At 34.0% G+C, this 23,866-nt stretch overlaps 1 non-coding gene across 1 annotated transcript; it reads left to right on the top strand.

The window, feature by feature from the left end:
* The first annotated feature begins 23,356 nt into the window (after positions 1-23,356).
* Positions 23,357-23,463, top strand: LOC141687791 (small nucleolar RNA R71). Its single transcript, XR_012561273.1, has one exon. It is a non-coding gene; the product is annotated as a small nucleolar RNA R71 (small nucleolar RNA).
* The last annotated feature ends 403 nt before the right edge of the window (positions 23,464-23,866 follow it).

The following is a 23,866-nucleotide window of genomic DNA, read 5'->3' as shown; positions in this document are numbered from 1 at the left end:
CCTAATTTTTGAAATTTATTAGACTCATATCTATAACTAATAGGGTCTATATTGATTAAATATCAAAAACTGACTCGTTTCTAGAAGAAATTAAGATTTAAAACTATTTTTCTTGAAAACAGATCATTTTTCTGAGGCTAAGAGCTTTCGTTTCGATAAAATTGGATAAACGGTTCAATTATTGTTCAATAAATAAGAATACCCATTTATTACTCAAAATGATTGAACCTAAAATATATTTTTAAATAATTATTTTGGAAAAATTAGAATTAAAAATGATTTTTTCATAATTTTTTGAATTAAAATACATTTAAAATGAATTATTCAATATAAACTGATTAATTATCAAAATAATTAATCAATTTAAATAAATAATAAATAAATAAATAAATAAATAATTTCGAATTTTTTAAAATTATTCTGATTTATTTATAAAATAAATCAATTAATTAATTCAATTAATAAATCATTTTATTTTAAATAAATAAACCTGAAGTCTTGAATTTATAAAAATAAAAATAAAATAAAAAGTCAAAAACAGTTGTTGAAAATGGATATTTGGTCAGAATGGATCAAAGCCGGGTTGAAAACTGGGTTTTGATCCGGGTTAATGGGTTAGGAACACGGGTGGGTCTCCAAGAACTCGCCGAAAATTTTCCAGAATCCGGCGACGTTCCCAGAGTCTAGCGACTCTAAAATCGTCCAAACGAGCACCATTTGACTTCGTTTTTGCGGGGTTTTCATTTCTCATCTCCCAACACTCGATTCCAGCCGTTAAACAGCCAGAATCATCCCTGAAATGATTTCTCCGATCAAATCACTCTGTTTTCCGGCAAAACTTTGATTTGGCTCAACTGTACATGAAATCGCAAGTTTAATATATCAAAATAAAGATAATTTCATGTATAATCTAACCATTATACTCAAACATATCTTAGGTTCTTCAAAATCCGAAAACGATCAATTGAAAATAAGCATAATCCCTAGAGATCGAATCATGCTAACCAAGAATCGTTCGATGAAATTAACCATGCAAATAGATTTTAAATCATCAGCTAAGGCTATACCTTCCATCAAATCATTCAAATAACCCTAGAATCAAAAAGTCCTAATTCGGACATAAACCCTAGAAATTAAAATTAAAAATCCACGAATTAAAACATGAAATTAATGATATAAACCGAAAGAACAAATCAAGAGCGTCATTTTGATTACTTATATGATATCAATTGATGCTCATAATCGATCAAAATCACGGCTTGAAACTCTAACCCGAATTTCAAACCCTATCCCGAAAATAGAGAATTTATCTTATTTTTCTGATTTTTAGTAATTTAATTATAATTAATTAATAAAAATTGGGCTATTTATAGTAGTAAAATAATACTCCTAGTTAAAATTAAGGCCATAATTATAACTCTTAATAAAATTAATTGGCCTTTAATTAATAATTTTTTAGTAATAATTTTAAAAATTTTAATATTAAATATATACAATATATATACCAATATTTCCCAAAAATTGTGAATAATTAAAAAATGCAAAAAAATTAAATATATGAAAGTCCTATGATTTTATAAAAATAAGAATATGATTTTTGTGGGGTTTTTAGCACCCGAAGGGGACCGGAATAGTCATTTTTCCCGAAACAAGAAAATTTCTAAATTAACTGGATGTTCAGAATATCGATATGGTATATGCTATAGTAGAAAAAATAAGGCCAATTATTTTGTATGAAATATCAGCTATTAAATCAAAGTTTGGGTCGTATAACTTTTTATATAAAATCATTTAACTTACAATAAAATACCCGAAAAATACCCCGAACTATACAGAACACATACAACATATAACAACTAAGACTTTACGACTAATCACATTTAACAATATAATAAAACAAATTATATTCTCTTATTATGATATTAAACATTCCTAATTTGCTAGTCGTTACACCGGTGATACTCATTCGATCTTCAATATCACCGGCCTAATTACTATCATAATAACCAACAAGCTTGAACTCATTATAATGATGAAAAAATATTTCGTAATCAATTATACATTTAAGATAATGAAGAATCCTCTTAGCCTCCTTCAAGTGTGTTGTTGCTGCAGTCTTCATATAGCAACTAATAATTCCAACACTATAAGTATGTCGGGCTTCGTGCTTGCCAAGTATCTCAAACTACCCACAAGACTTTTGAAGTAAGTGGAATCCACCTTCTCACATTCTTCAAAATTTGACAACTTTATTTTACACTCAATAGGGGTGCTAATGACTTGGAAATTTTTCATCTTGAACTTCTTCAAAATCTCTTTTGTATAGCTTTCTTGTGATATAAGTAATTCACCATTCATTTGCTTCACTTTAATGCCTAGATAGTATGAAATAAGCCCAATATCGGTCATCTCAAACTCTTTTCCATGTCTTGCCTAAACTTGTCAAAAAAACATGGTCGATTGCCTGTAAATATTAAATTATCCATATACAAGTATGCAAGAAGAAATTCTCCATTTCTAATTATCTTAGCATATAGTGCATGTCGTGTTCGTGAGGACATTTGTAAAATCCTTTAACTTGAAAGTTGTTTAAAATCATGTATATTTTTTATGATAAACAAAACATATATCATAATTATTTTAAGCCATTTTTTGTATTATCAATAGCTAATAATCTTCTAGTGTCAATACTAGAAGAGCTACTTAGGAAGAGCATCTCTATAGCAACTTTCTATCTCAAGATGAACCTAAGAGGATAGAAGAAACTCTTTCAGATTCAGATTAATTATTAACCATGCAAGAGGAGCTAAACTAGTTTGAAAGAAACAAAGTATTAACATCCATAGTCCAACATCGTTTGACAAATTTTCCTATATCTCGGCCACACGTCTTTTAGTGAACACTGCTATGATGTGTCAGCACGGAATTTCCACATGCTCATACATTTTACATTTGCAAAAACCCCTTAATGATGCCTTATTGAAGGAAACAAGATAGACCGATCCCTTATACGGACCCATTAATTGTCTACAACATTTGTAGTATGTATCTTCAATATCTTCTATGGAACAATCTATATCTTTATCCATAAAGTACGTACAAGCTCCCAATAATTGCTCTTAAAATCTTTTAAACTTTTCTTTCATGTAACTAGAAGCGACATGGTGCTCCAACGCCGTGTTCATCTTTACTCCCAGAATTTCATGATGTGCCCTATAATTCTCTTCTTTTTTTCCCGCACGAATTGTCGCTCTAAAGCTTTTTGTGAACTTTCTACAAATTATTTCAATCTTGTGCACAAACCAATATAAGCATTGAAGGAAGCAGTCATGCCTTTGCTCCTTGATGTTGTGTTTTAACCCGTGGATATATGTTCCTTGTGTAAGACTGGATCCATTTATGCTTTAACATACAACCCTTGTAATCGTGTATGATCTTCCAATTTGTACTTTAACACCAAGGCTTTCCAGATTTCCTTAAACACATCTTCAATCAATGAGTTATAGATGAAATTATTGAAATCGGGTTTAAAATCATTCGGGTGCTTGGAGTAATAACTTGAAAGCTTCTTGGGAAATTTGTTATTAATGTGCCACGAACACAACAAATGTGTGGTTTTTAGCAGTTGATATTCAATTGCCCTGGCCATTGCTTGATTTTTATCAGTGATGATTCCAAGGGTTTATTACCTTCCACGACTGTTAACCAAGTAGTTGTACCCACTCAAAACTTTTTTTGATTTATCCCGCATTAGTGAAATACACAATATAACCAATTTATAGTGATGGTTCACCCCGATGAAAGAAACAAATGGCATAGCATGCCTATTGGTTTAATATATAGTATTAAACACAACTATATCACCTAATTTTTTGTATGCATCAAATTGCGAGGATCAACCCGTAAAAAGACACTTCAATCTTTGTTTTTCATCAAGTAGAGTTTTAATGAAGAAATTTCCACCACTTTCTTCTTTTAAGCGATACAATAATTCCAATCCTGCTGGAGCATTATTAACAATCAAGTTGTCATTTCGTTAATCACGTACAATATTATTACCGTGTTGTCCATTATAACAAACATTTCCAGCTCCACCTTTAAAATTTGAAAAACAAAAATCGAATATGACTTAGATCTACACCCGACAAATGTAAAGATTCTCCATATAAATCAAATTCTTTTTCGAGAGGGTCACAACTATTAGTGTTTGTGCCCCATAGACAACACTATTATGTTTTAGTATAAGACATTTGAATTATTAATGTTTAATGTTTTCCACTAACAATCAATTTAGGTTAATTTGTTGAAGGGGAGTTGAATACAAATTAAATTTTTTACATTAATTTGTACCGGGGTGTAATATCCCGTATTTTCAAAATTTATATTATTATGTTTTGAATATTTTGTATAAATTTTCAATTAGAAGGAATAAAATAGTGGGTATTTTATTCATGTTTGATGAGTTCGTGTATTAAAATGGTTCAATGTGTTAATTGTAAATATTGTATAGATCCACGTTAATTTTCTTAAAATATTTACTTAAATGTATTATTTTCACTTTTTTTATTTAAAAGCCTGTCGTTTTATTGATATCGTTGAATTTAGTTATTTTATAATTTTGGGATCGAGTAGATATTTTATCAGCGTAAAAAATTAAATATTTTATTCGGTTTCGCCTTGTTATCAGGTGAATAGTAAAAATAGTCAAAAATAATATTTTGCAACTGTTTTATTATAATTTAAATGAAATATTATGTATTCATTTTGTTTCGAGATGTTATGTCATGAATGTTACGTGTTATTTGTTATCTGTGTATCCGAGTATTTTCGGATAAATTACTACATGTTAAAATACTTTTATTGAGATTATACGTTATTTGGACGTGTCTCTAGTAGCGTATGTTATGTGTTACGTGTTTTATCACATTCGATGTGCATTGACATATTATATAATTATTTTAGGGGTTTATTATAAATTTAAGAAATGTTTCATTTTCTAAAAAGCTGTCGAATTGAGGCTCGGCCGGAACGTCAAACCCCACAAAAATCTCATTTTTATTTTATAAAATCAAAGAACTTTCAAATATTCTATGTTTTCGTATTTTTGGAATATCGTGATTTTCGGGAGGTTTTGACAAAAATATTATATTTATCTAAAAATATTATTTTTAATATCAATCTCGGTAAATTATTACCTTTGGGCTAATTTTTTAAATTATGAGATCGAAACATCATTTATGGGGTCACGGGGCATTATTTTTCTGTAATTTTAATTGCTCCAAAAAGATATTTTTAATTATGAGAAAAATTAAAATATATCTGATAATTCAGAAATTATCAAATAAGCTTTGAAGGGCTTAAATTCATTCATCATGTTCAAGCTTCGGTTTCAACAATATTATGCATCGATTTCCAATGATCTAATAATTAAATTGAAGCTGTTGAAGAGAACTTTCATATCATACCCGAATAATCAACTAAGGTTGATTATTTTTAAAAATATTGTTCATCTTTTCATGAGCTGGGTCCTTGATTTCTTTTGAGTTTTGGATGTCACTGATGAATTTAATAACTTTACCATGTTTAGAACAATCGATTCTGTAAAAATTGTACTCATTTTATTTCAGTAATGCCCAAATCGAGTTCTTGGTTTTTATTGAATTTACTTTTCAATTTTGTGAAATCCCATATTTCAGAATTATTATTATTATTATTATTATTATTATTATTATTATTATTATTATTATTATTATTATTATTATTATAATCTGAATGGTTTATGTGATTATTTCAATTTAAAGGGAATAAAATTATGGATGTTTTATTCGTGTTTAATGAATTCATGTATTTATGTGGACCAGTATGCTAATTGTTAGTTGTCTTGATCTCTATCGGTATTGTGAAAGTGTTAATTACTTTTACTATTTTCAAAGTTTATTTTAAAAAGCCGATCGTTTTATCGACATCGGTAAATTGAGTTTGTTATGTAATATTAGGGATCGAGTGGATAATTTTATATGTATCAAAGAGAAAAATAGCCAGCACATCACAATTGTATACATAAATTATTATCTGGCATAATATCACATGACTCAAGATTAACTGGTCGCTTTCCATCCCCGGTACATTAACGATGCGATTAACTATCATAGTGTACCGTCCTCCTGCGAATCTTACGCTCACCCGATCACAGCTCGTTGTAAGAACGCCTAACACACACTTTCTAGCATAAAAGAAAGGTTAACGTCTTAACCCTCGGCTGCACTTGAGCAAGATAACATGTCCGCACATTGGACTGTCACAATAGTTTCTGTGGTTCAAATTCCACGCTGACCAGTATAGATAAACTTATCTCAATTAACATTTCGGTTCACATCACATCTCAATGTTTTAAAAATTACATCACATTTTCTGGTCGAACAATAAACCAATCTCTTGTTTTAGTAAAAGTATCACTATAACATCGATATGAGTGATGTATCAATATGTTTTAAAAATAAGGATTATTCTGAATAATGAGAATGATTATTTCCATAAAAGTATTGAAGGTTTCCAGAATATAACAAAAATTGAAGATGTTTAGAAATAATAATTAATTTATTTATAATCATGAATTTTAGAAGAGTTCAATGAATTGATAAAATCAAAGGGGTTTAAACAATAGATCCGATTGATGAATCGATGTAGATTCTAGAATGTTAAATCGAATATAGAAATTTATATTCATTTGAATAGAATTGAGGTAACCGTCCTGAATGATAGGAGCAGTCATGAATACAAGTTATTATTTTTGTTGTAAATAGGGAATTCAGCAAATTATTAACTCAAGAAATTTTCTCGAAAGAAAATAATCACAAATAAAGTTTCATAATTTAAATCTATAATATTCATCCAAAATAATAAATATATAAGTCAAGCAGGAAAAGAGCAGATAAAACTTTCCTCTTATCCAAAAATCAGCGCACAAGCAGCAATATCTCCTTTCCGAGTTATATAATCTCACTTTAAATATGTTCTAAAATAGTAAATCACACCAAAATAATTTTAGTATAAATATATCCAAATATCTTCTCTCGTAAATCACGATTCCTATTATTTATCTCGAGGAATTATTCATAAATAGAAAATATTCTAACGATTTGGATGGTGTACTCATTTCCCATTTGAATATATTAAAATAAAAAAAACTCGTTCCCTTTTTGGTGAAGAAAATAACCCAAAATAATAAATATTCAAAAATTAAAATTTGAGTTTATTATACTGCTATTTTAATTAGCGCAAAAAATTAGGGATATTACATTTTCGCTATAAATTTCCATACCGCTAAATATAATATATTTAATAAATACTTTTTATGAACCGACTTTCGTTACATGTTAATTACTAATTTGATTCAGGATTTTATTAAATCATAGGAGTTATACCAATTTGATGGTCTGTTATTCCCAAAAAATCTAACAAAGAATTACAGAAGAGTGGTTGAATGTAATTTTGGTTTCTTTTTTATTTTAGAATTGTTATATCTTAAATATATAACTGTGTTTGATTTAGCTAAGGTGTAGAATGAAAATATTGAAGAAATCAAACACAAAGTAATTAAACACAAGTATTTAAAAACTTTCTGGTGGATTGAACTTTTCCACCAGAGATATATATATAAAATCGAGAACTCTGTGATGCAATGTTTGCACACAGCTGCTTACAAGTAGAACTTACAAAGAACAGAGAAATTCTTTACAGATATAGCTTTATCTATTTCTTTGATTAGTTGCGTACTAACTCGATACTGTTCTACTTGCTACCCTTGGTTTATATATCACCAAGTTACATGATAAAAAGACAAAAAAATAAGAAAAAAATTGTTTTTTAGTCTAATTACATGCTTTTTCATTTCTGCATCCAGTATCTTTGAATATCTTCAAGTTATCACGGAAATGGAAATGCTTCTTTGTTCTTTAAAACCTGTAAATAGGCTGCCACATATTATTTGCATCTAATCAACCCATGTGACTGTCAAGTCACTATCAACTGCTATCTGAATTTGAACATCCGTTGAAACTTCATTGGATCATCCGTTGAGACTGTGTTGAATCATCCGTCGAAGCTTCACTAGATCATCCGTTGAATGTGACTTGGGTCATTTGTCGAAGCCAGGTAGAATCATCCGTTAAAAGTCTTCCATAGTAGTTAACTATATTTCACTTATGCAAAATTACAAGGAATCTAATATTTGCAATTAGCCAACCTATTTTACATATCACACTAGTAGTCAACATGACTTTGAATATCCTACAACTTCTAGATCTGTAAGGCATTGCAGAATGCAGAAATTTGTTAAAAGTCTTATTAATACATAAGCTACTCTCTCAATGGATGTTTAAGGGATCATCTGTTGAAAGCTACAACATTAAATTAAATCTACTAAGGAGTTTTATTTAACTTATCATCAAGTACACAACATATTCCTAACATGGTCCAATGCCATTAGATTTTTATTACATTTTATTCCTAAACGAAATTATGAATAAACTTCTCACTTATTCAAATTTATTAAATGTCCAAAATTCTATTTCTTAAAGTCTAGAAATATAGTCAATTAATTAGTCAATTTATATCATTAAATCTTTTAATCATTCACTACTTTATTTAAATCAATCAATTACTAAATTTTCACACAAGTTTTTTTCTTTTTATTCATTTATCTATTTAATTAATTAGTTACCCATTTATTCTATTAAATTAATCATTTAAATGTTAAAATACCTTCTTGTCCCTGCCTCTTCCTCCTTCCTCACCTTCATTCTCCTCCACAGTCACAGTGGCACCAGCGGTGGTCACTGGCCTGTGACTTTTCCCCCTTTTCCTGATCTATTGATCTATCCAAACCGAATTCTCAAAATCGTCCCGGAGTTGGTTTTCTGGCCAAATTCCGGTCGTCTCTCTCTCTCTCTCTCTGTCAGTCTTTCGGTCTTTCGCTCCCTTCACTCTCTTTCTCTTCGTCTCTCTCTCTCTCTTTCTCTCATCCTTTCTCTCCTCTCTTCAACTCTCTCTTCTCTCCCTCGTCTTCTCCCTCTCTTCCGACCACCGCCACCACCACAACTGCTGGCGGCTCCACCTTTCCCCCGTCATACACCCATCACAAACACACAAACCACAATCACAACATCAATTTATTCATTCTTTCCATAATTCATTCCTCTTTCTCTCTTAAAATATCCTATTTTTCAATTAAAGCAACCACAATTTTATTACTTCTTACTCTAAATTTTTAATAACCCAATTTAGCAAGGAAATGGGTTGGACCCTAATTGGGCCAACTATCTATAACCCAATTGAAATTTTGTTCATAAATCAAGCACTAATTAGAAATAAATAGAATGAAAAATTTAATTAACCAATTAATTAGCAATACAAAATTATCAAAAAAATCATATAATCATATACTCCTAATACATACAATTGCCCCTAATACTCATAACATTAATTGCTTCACTAAAACAATAATCAAATAATCATACATCTTAATTCAATAATAAAACAAAAAATAAATGATAAGGGAAAAATGGTAATAGTAATTACCTTAATATTTGGTTGAATGATTAAAGAGCTTCTTGGAATCACTTCTCCAAAATTATACCCAACCTTGATTGATTCTTTCTCCTATTAATCTTCTTTAACCCAACAATCTCAATCTTTAATCATAGTATTTTATTAGACTAAGTTGAGAAGAGAAATTATTTGGTGATTTTTTTTAGAAATGTGTTTGATTAGGGGTGTTCTTATTTATAAACTGCCTTAACTAAGTTTATGCTAAAAAATATTAACTCTAGTGTGGTTAGTAGATTCTAGAGTCATCCACTAATTTCTAGAATTAACTACATTAATAATTATCTATATTTTCTAATTACTCATTTAAATATTTGGAAATAAAATAGTAAACTAACTAAACACTCTTTCTTAAAAACAATGCATACATAAAAATTTGGAGGAGTAATATATGCTAATAAACTAATTTATTCACATCCTCGAAAATAAAACTTAAAACAAAAAATTAAATAATCCGCAAAATAAAGTAAAATAAATAATAAAAATAAAATAGTGACAAGATATGCATATACACGGTTAAAAATTCCTCTTTTATTCTTTTCTAAAAGAAATAATAGTGAGCAATCGCCAAGCTTCTTGAAGAAATAAATTCTTAATCGAGGAAATATCCAAAATAATGAAATTTAATAATTGCAATAAAAATGTTAATAACTATAGTTATAACACTTTGTTATATAAGGAGTCTCTTGGGACAAATTAAAATCATAGGTTAATAAATTAAATTATAAATAAAAAATACAAGTCGTTTGTCAATTTAGTATTAGGGTTTACTAGTATTAAATCGAGTTACTTAGTACCAATTATAGAGCCTCCTAAAATCGGATTCTCGATCATTTAAATAGAAATCATACATCTTATAATTTATTAAACATTTCTACTTGCACTACTTAATAATCAAATGTTAAGCGATCCCATATCTAATATATTTCTAAAACAAAGTAATAGTACCGTTTTATGTCTAAAATTTCTCGGGCGTTACAGAAATGATATAACTGTAAATTCTAAACTTATATCTTTTTTTTGTTATAATTTTATTATAATAGAATAAAAATAATATATATTAAATGAGTACAAAACCGAAAAAAATTGAAACCGACAAAAAATTAACCAAACCGGAAAAACCGTTTCGGACGGTTCAGTTACGGTTAATAGGTAGAAACCAAACTGAACCGACATGTACGGTTCAATGAAGGTTTTTGATAAAAACCGAATTGAACCGATCCGTGCACACCCCTAGTAAAAAGTATATTTACTTTTTATTCAGGTTCGCCCTCGTAGCGGGTTAATTGTGAAAATATTCAATAATTATGTGTTTATTATTATTTAAAATCTTGTTGGCCATGATTTAAGATGCGGTAGAATTGTATGTGGTCCCGTACAAACCAGCGTTTTTCAGATATTTTTTATGTGTTTAAAAAACATTAAACGAAATTATACGCGATCTGGACGTGTGTTTATTAGCGTTTATTATGTGGTACCTGTTTATTTCGTTCTGCATACGTTATATGTGTTTTCGGGGTTTACTGTTAATTTAAAAAATATTTCGGTTTCTTAAAAATGATCGGACCGGGACCCGACGGGATGTCAAAGCCCACAAAATTTGTATTCTTATTTTTATAAATTCAAAGATCTTTCAAATATTCTATGTCTTCACATTTTTGGAATATTGTTAATTTTTGAGGAATTTTAGTATAATTTTTGTATTTATTTATAAATAATATTAAAAATATTTCCCGTAAATTATTATTTCCGAGCTAGTTGTTTTAGATACGAGATTGAAACATCGTTTAGTGATTTATAAGGTATTAATTTTATGTAAGTATAAATAGAAAAAATATGATTTTCTATTTTTATAAAAATCATAATATTTTCAGATAATTAAAAAAAATAGATATGAATTTTGGATGTTAAATTTGTTCTTGATCTTCAACGGGTGATTTCAGGAGCCACAGACCTCCATTTGTGATGCTCTAACAGCCAATTCGAAGCTCTCATCGAGCCCTTCAATTTGATACTAACATCGTTGAATAAAGTTGATTATTTAGTAAAGTCGATTATTCGTTGTGTTCAAACGAATTGGGTTCTTTGTTCTTGATAATCTTTAATAGTTTTTGAGCGTATGAATTGCTTTGCCATGTTAATTAAAAGTTGAATTATGTATAGTTATGTATCATTTAGTCATCGGAATGAAAGGTCGAGTAAAACGATTTTATCGTTCATAAATCCCGATTTTCCAAATTATCTGTTAATGATTTGATGTTATTAACATATGGGTTTGATTTTCATAAAAACAGCTTTGTTTTGATATATATTTTGTTAATTTTGGTCACTAATTGAGTAAATTGTATTTTCACCGGATTGTCACCGGCCGTTCTTTGTTCTTGAAAGGAATTGTCGATTCCTGTTAGGAATATGTTGCAGTCTTGATGATAATTTACCAAAACACCTAAGTAGATTTATTTAGTGTAATTTGTAGTCTTCAACAGATAAGCTCAGTTATCTATCAGTTATCTATCCGTTGAAGGAGTAACTTATGTGAATAAGTATGTAGCTCATTCTGTACAATAGAATAGCTGGGGGATTTAGCAATTTTAGTAGTTTCTAAGTCATGTTGACTATTAACAAGATTAAAAATAGGTGGGTTAATTGTAAATATAAATTTCCTTTTAATATTTTATAATTGAAAGAGTATCAACTGTTATGGAAACAACATTAACCGCTAAGCTATAAAGCTTCAACGGATGACTCTACAAGCTTTAACGGGTAATCAACAAGATAACAGTTGAAAGGGACTTGATGGAAGCTGACAGAGTCACATGGGTTGATAATGCACAAAAGGAATGTGGTAGCCTGTTTGCAGGTGCTAGAAGAAAATGAAGCATTTCCATTTTCATGCATGACAAGCTTGTTCAAAGATGCTATATCTAACTTGGATTGCATTGGACAGAGAAATGAAGAAACATGTGATTGTACCTAGCTGATAGGAATATTATATGTATTATTACATATGTAACTTGGTAATATATAAACTAAGTGTAGAAAGTCACTTACAACTAAGAAATTAATTGTAACAAGAAGTAGACGGAAAGCTGTATCTTTAATACTCTCAAGTTCGAAGATGTAAATTTTACTTTTAAGCGGTTGTGTGCATTCTTGCATCACGAAGATTTTCTCAATATATACATCTTTGGTGGAAATACAAATTCACCAGAAAGTTTTTAAACTCTTCTTTATTTACTTTATGTTTGTTGAATACTTTTGAAGTCTTATTTGCATTCTTGCATATTCAAAACACAGTTGTATATTTAGGAAAGAATTTTTCAGAAAAGTAGAAAGAAACCAGAATTCCATTCAACCCCCTTCTGTAATTCTGTTGTTGTATTGTTAGGAAATAACAATTTTTATCAGAGCAAGCTCTTAACATACAAAGAATTTAAAGATCAAAGCAATCAAATAACATAAGCAGGAAGGATATTGGAATGAAGATTTCAATTCTGGATAAAGACAACTATCATCACTTAAAAGTGAAGATGCACCTTCATCTACTCTCTCAAGATGAAAGCTATGTCAAGTGCGTAGAGAATGGACCTCATGTCTCTATTAGGGTTGAAACATATGTTGAAGATGTGATTGGAAATAAGAAGACAGTTCCAAAGCCCAAATCAGAATGGACAGATGAAGATATTGAAACATTTCACAAAGATAAAAAGGCCATGAATATTCTGTTCAATGGTCTGGATCAAGACATGTTTGACAAAGTCATAAACTACAAAACTGATAAGGAGATTTGGGACACTGTTCAAGTTCTATGTGAGGGATCTGAGCAAGTAAGAGATAACAAGATGCAACTTCTCATACAATAATATGAACATTTTCACGTTGAAGATTGTGAGTCACTAAGTGACATTTTCAGTAGATTTCAAAAACTACTGAATGTTCTAAAGTTAAATGGAAAATTCTACCAAACCAAGGATTCCAACCTTAAATTTCTGAGATCTTTACCAAAAAAAATGGAAACCAATGACAGTCTCTCTCAGAGATTCACAAGATTACAAGGATTTTACTATTTATAGAGTGTATGGTATCTTGAAGATCTATGAGATTGAAATGGAACTAGATGAGATGATAGAGAAAGGAAGAAAGAAAGGTGGGTCTGTGGCACTGCTAGCTGAGCAAGAGAGAGTGGTAGAGTTGAAGATTGAAGATGTTAAAACTGCACCAAACATCAATGTTTGTGAAGGTAGGTCTGAGTTGAGCAAGGAAAAAGGGTTGATTGTTAAAGATGAAGACTGTCCAAGCCAAGATAACATGGATGAAATTGATGAGCATCTAGCCTTTCTGTCTAGAATATTTGCAAAACTCAAATTCAAGAAAAAAATTGGAGCTGTAAAATCCAACAGAAACATGGTTGATAAAACCTGTAACACCTTCAAATCTGGTGTCCGGTATTTGGTTTGTCACGGTCTTTATTTCCATTCATAACACTTTACTTTCATTAAATAAACAACTGCATATTGTGACCCCAAAATAATACTCACTCCACAACATGTGTAATGCCCGAGAAATTTTAAGTAAGTAAATTATAATTTTTGCCTTAGCTTATGTTAGGACGAAAACACGCGCTAATATTCATGCAAGTATACACGATCGCAAGTAATAACGAATTAATTCTAGTTCGTTCCCATAAAGACTGGTTTAGGTTAACTTCAACTTATGCACTTATACAACAATGTTATGGTTATTATTCAATTCTAAGATGATCACAATTTGAGATTGTTTATAACTACGATTAACTAAGAAATTATACTAACTAACATTAACTAAGAGAATTAAAGGTTTGATTAACTCTATGACATAAACATGGGATTCCAACTACATTACTACATTCAATAGCCTTTTCGTTCTTAACCTTAGCATGCAATGGTGATGACACTAATCAGATAACACGAAACTAGTAAACGCCAACTTTCGTTGTATGTATACCCTACTACGAGACATCCACAAAAGAGATGGAAGCTGAATAGACACCAATTATATTGAGACCCTATATGTCTATAGAATTTGACAACATAACGGTTTAATGTGCAAGTTATCTATCATGATTACATACGACAAGTAGGATGGTTAAAATTACTTACGAATAATGCATAATAAATACATGAACCTATGCTAGCATGGTAAGTTCTAAACCCCTATGTTCACTTTCGCTTCAATAGAGATTAACACGCTATCTTATAAGTTCACGAAGCTCACAAGATGAATAAGCACAACCAATACTAGGATAACATACAATCACCACACACTAAGGCATGAAAATAAATTAACTTAAGAAATCCATAAGTAAATCTGTTAGAACCCCACTATAACAATTAGCCTATAATCGAACTCATCATCACTGTGGGTTCCGATGTAAGCATGGTATAATAAAATTTATAAATACGAATGATAAACCAAGTACGTTAACAAGAGTATAGGTTCAACAAATAAGAAAACTAGCATCCAATATTACAACTTAAAACAAAGATTCACAAGAATAAACTAGATCATCTTCGCCTGGTTTGAATTGTGCTATACGGTCTTCTTATGTCTTCTCCTTAAGCTATGGTATTCTTATTATTAAAAAACGATCGTAAGTTATCATTATATAGCAACCGTGATCAGCAAAGAAGTCCAGAAATCAATCTTCTATTCAAAACAGGATTCTTGAAACCCGACCTGGCGTGGCCACGCGCTTCTCCATCTCGGGCGCGCTGTCATTCTGTTCACCCGACGCAGCCGCACGCTACTACAGCGTGGGTGCGCTAACCTTTTGGAAAATATTCTGATTTCTATTTTTCTGGCTGGTTTGAGATGGCGATCCATGAGCAAACTTCCTGGACACATTCCTAGCACTAATTTAGCACCAAAACAATGTTAAATCTCCTGATTCTCTCAACTATGCCTGAAATGCAAAAACACTACAAAAACACATGAAAACACAAGTAATTCGAGTACAAAACTCCAATTCAAGCCTTTATAGAGCATTCTAAGTGGACATAAATGCCACTTACCACACCCCCAAACTTGAACTGATGCTTGTCCTCAAGCATAAACAGACTCAAAAAACAAGAAATAAAACATTTCATGAATGCAAGCTACATGAATGCAACGATCCCCTTAAAATAACTAAACCAACCGACAAGCAACATCTCAACAATGTAGTTATTCGCACAAAGATCAATCAAATCCCACAAAATAACTAACAAGCTAGAAACGTGCGTGTATGCAAATGCTTACAGATATACTATCGCAACTAGATCAATAATCATGACTCACTACTCATCAAGGCAATCACAAGGTTATAAATAGAATAAAAGCTGAACTCAAAATGATTGGCAACACTTCAATTCTTTTATCAGGGTTATTATATGGATTCATGCTTTTATTCACTACACATAAATAACACAAATATGCTTATTTGACCGTGCAATGAGTGAGGTCCATAAAAGACTTATACAATAATACCCATGTAGCGAGCGTTAGGTTAGTGGAGCCCAGACTATGAAAGCCTTAAGTCACTAGGCACAAAGTCCCCTAAGAACTTAATAACTCGAGTATTAAAGAGCCCACTCGTGATCAATTATGTATAACATATTTTTTTTCTTTTTTTTCATATGATTTCTGAAGGAGTGAGTTTCACTCAATCTCACTCAACCCTAGACTACTCATATAAAATATGAGCCGGCTACTAGCCATTTGACACCTAGCCACAACAACTAGCAATGAAATCCAATTTTTTTACATTTTTTTAAATATCCATGCCATTTTATCATTAAGAGAAAATCCTCAATTCTAAACATAAACAAATAATTAAACCTTGACAAAAAATTAAACCATAACCATGATCTAGTACTCAAGCAACCTATAAGACTATGTGAATTTTTTTTTTCTAGCATTCAAATCAACTCGATAAGACTTAACATCACTAAACACGACATCACGACACTAGCCTCAATATCACAAATCAATCGGTAAAGTAAACTTAAGGGATCATGATATAATATACATGAATGAAAGTATATGCAACATACTATCATGAAAAATAAAAAAACAAAAAAAAACTCTATGGAAAATATGCAACTATATGAACTAAATTAACATGAATATGAAACTATTTGAGACATACACAAACATATATTCCTTTAATACTACCCCCAAACTTAAAATATTCACTATCCTCATGAAGGTTATAGTAAGGAATCAGGCATACCTACTCAGAATCAGGACCATCACCCTCATGGGGTGGTGTTTCGGGAGTGTCTGAAGGCGGGTACACAGAGTCCTCACTGAATACTGGCCACTGGATATCAACTCCTGTAGCTCTGAATGCAATCCCCAATGCCTTGGTGAGATCCTACACAAACCGACTATGGATGTCATGCATCGCATCCATCCTCCTCATCAAGCGCCTATACTGCGCTGGACTCAAACTAGCACCGCCTTATGCTTCCTCCTGCTGCTGCTACTACGACCGTGAAGGGCCAACCTCACCCAACTCAGCTCTCCAAGCTGCTCTGCTCGCCTGAGTCGTGCCACTAGCATATCCCTGAAGTGCTGGACGTCCACTGGAAAATGGTCATAAGAATATCCAAGCCCCTTTGGATCAGGCTTACTACCATACCACTCCTGCATACTCAACAACGTCGAATTATCAATCGGGGCACTAGAAAGCTGCAACTGCTCATGTGTGGGCCAATAAACTCCAACCGCCACGCATAGCTTCATCATAATAGACACATAGGGAATAGAACCCGTAGTACTCCCACAAAGAAACCTCAAAATACCCTGATGAATCACCATTCCAAGATCCACATAGTCTCCCTGAAGAATCCCCAACAATAACCGTGCACGCACCACAGTAACATCATGCACGTGAGAAGATGACATGATATTGGCACAAATAAAAATTTCCATGCACGTGCAAACCTGTTCATGCATGAGGCAGGGAAAGTGGCATACTCGTTCGTGCCCTTCTTGTACTTCCAGTGAGTCTCTGGCACACACAATGTAGCAACTATCAAATCCAAGTCAAAATCGTCACCGGTCTTCGCATTCCAATGCTCTTGCTCAGGCTGTCTCTCGGGCTGATTTATCACCCGACGAATGGCCTCCGCACTGTAATCCATAGTCAACCCCCTCACCACAGTAAAACCGTTCTTATCCACCTTTGTATTCGCGTAAAACTCATGAACCACACTCATAGGTACCGCAGCGGGTGCCTCACAAAAAGCAATCCAACCCATCTCCAAAATCATCTCCAACAACTTATCATCCCTCCCCGATGGCAGAAAACCTTGCTCCTTGGCTATGGGCTTCGAAAGCAGCCACGTATACTCCGCCTCAGCCTCCGGAGTTGAAAACCTAGGCCACACACTACCAACACTAGAAGAATCGGTAGTGTTGATGCTAACTTGGATTCGTTGTCTTCTGGGTGCCATTGGAGGTGAATAAGAGGGAATAAGAGATGTCTGTATAAGAAAAATTTGTGTTTGAGAATTTGAGAAGTGATGGAGAGGTTCGTGTATAAGTGTGTGTATATATAATATTTTTAGATTGAAATTAGTTATGGAAAAGAAGTGGGAATTGATTATGGGAATAATGGGAGTAATGGGGTTGATTAAAATTGATTTGGAGAGGGAAATATGAAAGTGGGAGAGTAAAATTTGGTTGGAAATTGATTTGGTGTTTAAATTCCCGATTTTCTGACCTTTTTTGTAGGTCCAGCGAGCCAGCGCGGCCGCCCCGCCTGGTACCGCGGCATACCATGTTACTGGAAAACCAGCGTGGCCGCCCCGCATACCAGCCCGGGCGCGCGCACCTACAAGAAAATTAGCACGGCCGTCCCGCTTCTCAGCACGGGCACGCCGTGCTTCTGTAGTTGAAACTGAATTTTTTCTTTTTTTAATTATTTGTGTTTTTCTCCTTTTTTTTCTTTTTCCTCTATCTACTAATGTACAACAAACTTGGGTTGCCTCCCAAGAAGCGCTTGGTTTATATCGTTAGCTTGACGTAGAATTCCGAGATTAAGTGGACAATAAAATGACACTAACCACCTCACGATTTACCGTATCCCAATAGTAACGCTTCAAACTTTGTCCATTCAGTTTGGACGCTTGGCCTGGAACATTTTCAAATATCTCCACCGCTCCATGTGGAAACACAGTTATGACAACAAACGGCCCTGACCACCTCGACTTCAACTTTCCAGGAAAAAGATGGAGAAGAGAGTTGTACAAAAGAACTTGTTGCCCCGACACAAATAATTTGAGCACTAGACCCCTATCGTGCCAACTCTTAACTTTCTACTTATACATTTTATGTTCTCATACGCTTGAAGTCCAAACTCATCGAGTTTATTCAATTGAAGCATCCTCTTTTTACCAGCTACATCCAAATCAAGGTTTAACTTCTTCAAAGCCCGATACGCTTTGTGCTCGAGCTCCACAGGAAAAATGACACCCCTTACCATAAACCAACTAAAATGGTAACTACCTAGCGGAGTTTTATATGCTGCTCGATACGCCCAAACAACTTCATCTAGCTTCAAAGACTAGTCCTTCCTCGATGGACACATAACTTTCTCTAGAATATGCTTGACCATTAGTCTGAGGATGGTAGGCTGTAGTAATGCGATGATTCACATTATAGTTTTGCATCATGGAAGTGAACTTGTGATTGAAGAAATGCGATCCCTCGTCACTGATTATGACTCTTGGAGTCCCAAATCTTGTGAATATCTTCTTATGAAGAAAATTCAGCACTACCTTCGCATCGTTTATCGGAAAAGCCTTGACTTCAACCCATTTCGAAACATAATCAACCGCCAACAAGATATACTGATTATTACAAGATGAGACAAATGGCCCCATGAAGTCAATTCCCCAAACATCAAAAACCTTAACCTCAAGAAGCACATTAAGAGGCATCTCATCCCTCTTGGACATATTACTAACCCGCTGGCATCGATCACACTTCATCACAAACTGATGCGCATCCTTAAACAATGTAGGCCAGAAGAATCCCGCTTGAAGGATACGAGCTGTTGTCTTCTCTCCACCATAATGACCTCCATAAACAGTCGAGTGACAGTCTCGCAAGAACCCCCCCCCCCCGTTTCGCTGTACGAAATACATCTCCTGATGATCTGGTCAACTCCTTGCCTGAACAAAAATGACTCATCCCATATGTACCACTTCACCTCATGAAGAAACTTATTCATTTGAGCAGAAGAGAAATATGAAGGCATAATATTACTCACAAGGTAGTTCGCAATGTCTGCAAACCACAGTTCTTTTTCTTGCACTCCAAATAACTGCACATCGAGAAAAGACTCATTTATCAATGTCTTATCCTCTGAAGTTGCACTTGGATCTTCCAAACAAGAGAGATGATCAACAACTTGATTATCAGTACCTTTCATGTCCTTGATCTCTAACTTAAATTCCTGAAGTAAAAGAACCCACCGAATCAATCTAGGCTTCGAGTCCTTCTTCGAGATGAGATAGTGAATAGCAGCGTGATCAGTGAAAACTGTCACCTTCGTCCCAAGCAAATAAGATCGAAACTTCTCAAAACCGTAGACAATGGCTAAGTGTTCTTTCTCAGTAGTAGTATAGTTCAGTTGATCACTATTGATGGTCTTACTAGTATAGTAGACCACATGAAATATGTTGTTCTTTCTTTGCCCAAGAACTGCTCCAACTGCATAGTCACTTGCATCGTACATCATCTCAAAAGGCTCATTCCAATCAGGTGTAGTTATGACAGGTGTCGTGATTCAATTCTTCTTTAGGATCTCAAAAGCAGCTAGGCACTCATCATCAAACTTGAAAGCGACATCCTTTTCTAGAAGATTGCAGGGGTTTAGAGATTTTAGAGAAGTCCTTGATGAAACGCCTATAGAAACCCGCATGACCAAGAAAACTGCGGAGTCCCTTAACAGAAATTGGCAGAGGAAGGTTTTCAATCACCCCTACCTTGACTTTGTCCACCTCAAGACCCTTAATAGAGACCTTGTGCCCAAGAATGATGCCTTGTCCTACCATAAAGTGACATTTTTCCCAGTTGAGAACCAGATTGGTCTCAACACACTTTTTAAGAACTGTGCCAAGATTCTGCAAGCACTCGTCAAAAGAATCACCGAAGATAGAGAAATTATCCATGAACACCTCCACATTCTGATGAATCATGTCAGAGAAAATAGCCATCATGCATCTCTGAAATGTGGCAGGTGCACCACACAACCCAAAAGAAACTCTTCTGAAGGAAAAATTACCAAACGGACAAGTGAAGGTAGTCTTTTCCTGATCTTCTGGAGCGATACAAATCTGATTATAACCCGAATAGCCATCCAGAAGATAATAGTACTCATGCCCAGCCAACCTGTCAAGCATCTGATCAATAAAAGGAAGAGGGACGTGATCCTTCCTTGTGTCTTTATTCAGCTTCCTGTAATCCATGCAAACTCTCCACCCCGTGACTATTCGAGTAGGAATGAGCTCATTCTTCTCATTAGCAACAACTGTGATGCCTCTTTTCTTCCGCACACACTGAACTGAACTCACCCAAGAATTGTCAGAAATGGGATAGATGATCCCTGCATCTAGCCACTTGAGAATTTCCTTCTTCACAACTTCTTTCATTATCGGATTAAGACTTCTTTGTTGCTCAACCATTGGCTTGCTACCTTCCTCTAGCAGAATTTTTTACATGTAATAAGAAGGGCTGATTCCCTTGATATATGCTATAGTCCATCCAATTTCTTATTTGAACTCTCTCAGAATTCTCAAAAGCTTTTCCTCATTACTACCTGAAAGGCCAGATGCAATAATAACAGGAAAAGTAGATGCATCACCTAAAAATGCATACTTTAAGTTTTCAGGCAATGGTTTAAGCTCGAGTCAAGGAGCTTCCTCAATAGAAGGCTTGAGTCGCCCCTCAGAATTTTTCAATTCTGACATTCCTAGAGATTCAAAAGGCATATCCAACCATCTCTTCCAAGGAGAAGCATTTGGATATTTCAACTGCTCATCACCTTCATCATCTTCACTATCGGAATTCCCCAACAAGGCCTTTTCTAAGGCATCAGACCTTAGCATTTGATCAACTTATGAAGTAACCACAGAATCGACCAACTCCATTTTTAAGCACTCCTTGTTTTCAGTCGGGAACTTCATGGCATTAAACACATTAAAAGTCACTCCTGATCTAACAATCGCATAGTAAGCTCACCCTTCTACACATCTATCAAGGTTCGGCCAGTAGCCAAGAATGGTCTTCCCAAGATTATGGGAATCTTCTTATCCTCAAAATCAAGAATTACAAAATCTGCAGGAAAGAGTTTGTCCACCTTGACCAAGACATCATCCACAATGCCTCATGGATATGTAATATAGTGATCGGCCAACTACAAGGAGATATAAGTAAGCTTTGGATCAGGTAAATCCAACTTTTTAAAGACAAACAAGGGCATCAGATTGATGCTAGCTCCCAAATCACATAAACACTTGTGGAACGACAAGTTTCCAATAGTGCAAGGAATAGTGAAACTTCCAGGATCTTTAAGATTCGGAGGCAATTCTGTTGCATCACAACACTGCATTCCTCCGTAAGAGCAACTGTCTCTAAGTCATCAAGCTTCACTTTACGAGAGAGAATACCTTTCATAAACTTCGCATAACTAGGCATCTGTTCAAGAGCTTCAGCGAAAGGTATATTGATATGAAGTTTCTTGAACACCTCCGGAAACTTCTCAAACTGCTTATCCAGCGTTTTCTTCTACAGCCTCTTAGGAAAAGGAGGTGGAGGATAGATCTGTTTCTCCCCTGTATTACCTTCAGGAGGTGTGTGTTCCATAGTAGTCTTCCTTGGTTCCAATTCTGCTTCCTTCTGCACTTCTTCCTCAGCCACAACTTCTTCTTCTGAAACTTGAGTTTTTTCGGGATTTGCAACCTTCCCAGACCTCAATGTAATTGCCTTAACCTGCTCTTTTGCTTCCTTCTTGCCTGGAACTTCCGTGTCACTAGGTAGTGTACCAGGTTGACGACTCCATAAGGCATTGGCAATCTGACCAAATTGATTCTCCAAGGTTTTGTAGACACCGCTTGACTCTTACACATGAACGTCAACTCCTCCAATTCAGATTTTTCATTAGATTGTTGCAGCTGGAGTTGTTGTCTTGGTGCATATTTCGGCTTTTGAAAACCAGGAGGGTTATATTGCTTTGCTGCATATGGCTGATAAGGCTGTTGTACCGCATTTTGAGTGTTGTGCCAGCTGAAGTTAGGATGATTGCGGTTGCTGGGATGATAGGTGGCTGGAACTGGTTGCTGCGACCTCTGAAAGTTGCTCATGAACTGAGCTGATTCACTAGACATAGCACACTACTTCGTCTCATGCACACTAGTATAAAGCTCACAGACACTAGTAATCTGATTAACTCCATAATTAGCCAAAGAATCCACCTTCATCATCAAAGCCTTAAGCTGAGCAGCTATAAAAGTAGCTGCATCAACTTCCAGAATTTCTGCTACTTTGCCTTGATTTAGTCTCTGAGAAGGATTCTGGTATTCATTAACAGCCATCGGTTCAATCAATTCATAAGCTTCATCGTAGCTTTAGCCCACAAAGATCCCCTGATACTACATCAAGCATGGGTCTAGAAGTAGCACCCAACCCATTGTAAAAGCAGCTAATGATCATCCAGTCAGGCATCCCATGGTGAGGACACTTTCAAAGCATCCCCTTACATCGCTCCCAAGCCTCACACAAAGACTCTTCGGACTATTGCGCAAATTGAGTAAGAGCATTCCTGATTGCAGTTGTCTTCTCCATAGGAAAGAACTTAGTAAGGAATTTTTTAGCGAGTTCTTTCCATTTGGTGATAGAGCCTGGTGGTAGAGAATGTAACCAGCTCTTAGCTTTATCCCTCAGAGAAAACGGGAAAAGCCTTAGCTTAAGAGCATCTTCAGTAACATTGTTGAATTTGAAAGTGTCGCAAATCTCGATGAAATCTCTAATATGCATGTTGGGACCTTCCATCGGAGAACCTCCAAACTGAACTGAATTCTGTATCATCTGAATCGTGCTAACTTTTATTTCAAAAGTGTTAGCCGTGATGGCTGGTCGGACAATTCTAGACTGAATATCATTGATCTTCGGCTGAGAATAATCCATCAAAGCCTTTTTATTTACTTCAGGTTCACCCATTGCAACAAGAGCT

Source organism: Apium graveolens, chromosome 9, assembly GCF_009905375.1.
Source record: "Apium graveolens cultivar Ventura chromosome 9, ASM990537v1, whole genome shotgun sequence".
Taxonomy (NCBI): Eukaryota; Viridiplantae; Streptophyta; class Magnoliopsida; order Apiales; family Apiaceae; genus Apium; species Apium graveolens.
Note: the sequence above shows the minus strand (reverse complement) of the source record. Positions and strands in the feature narration are given on the sequence as shown.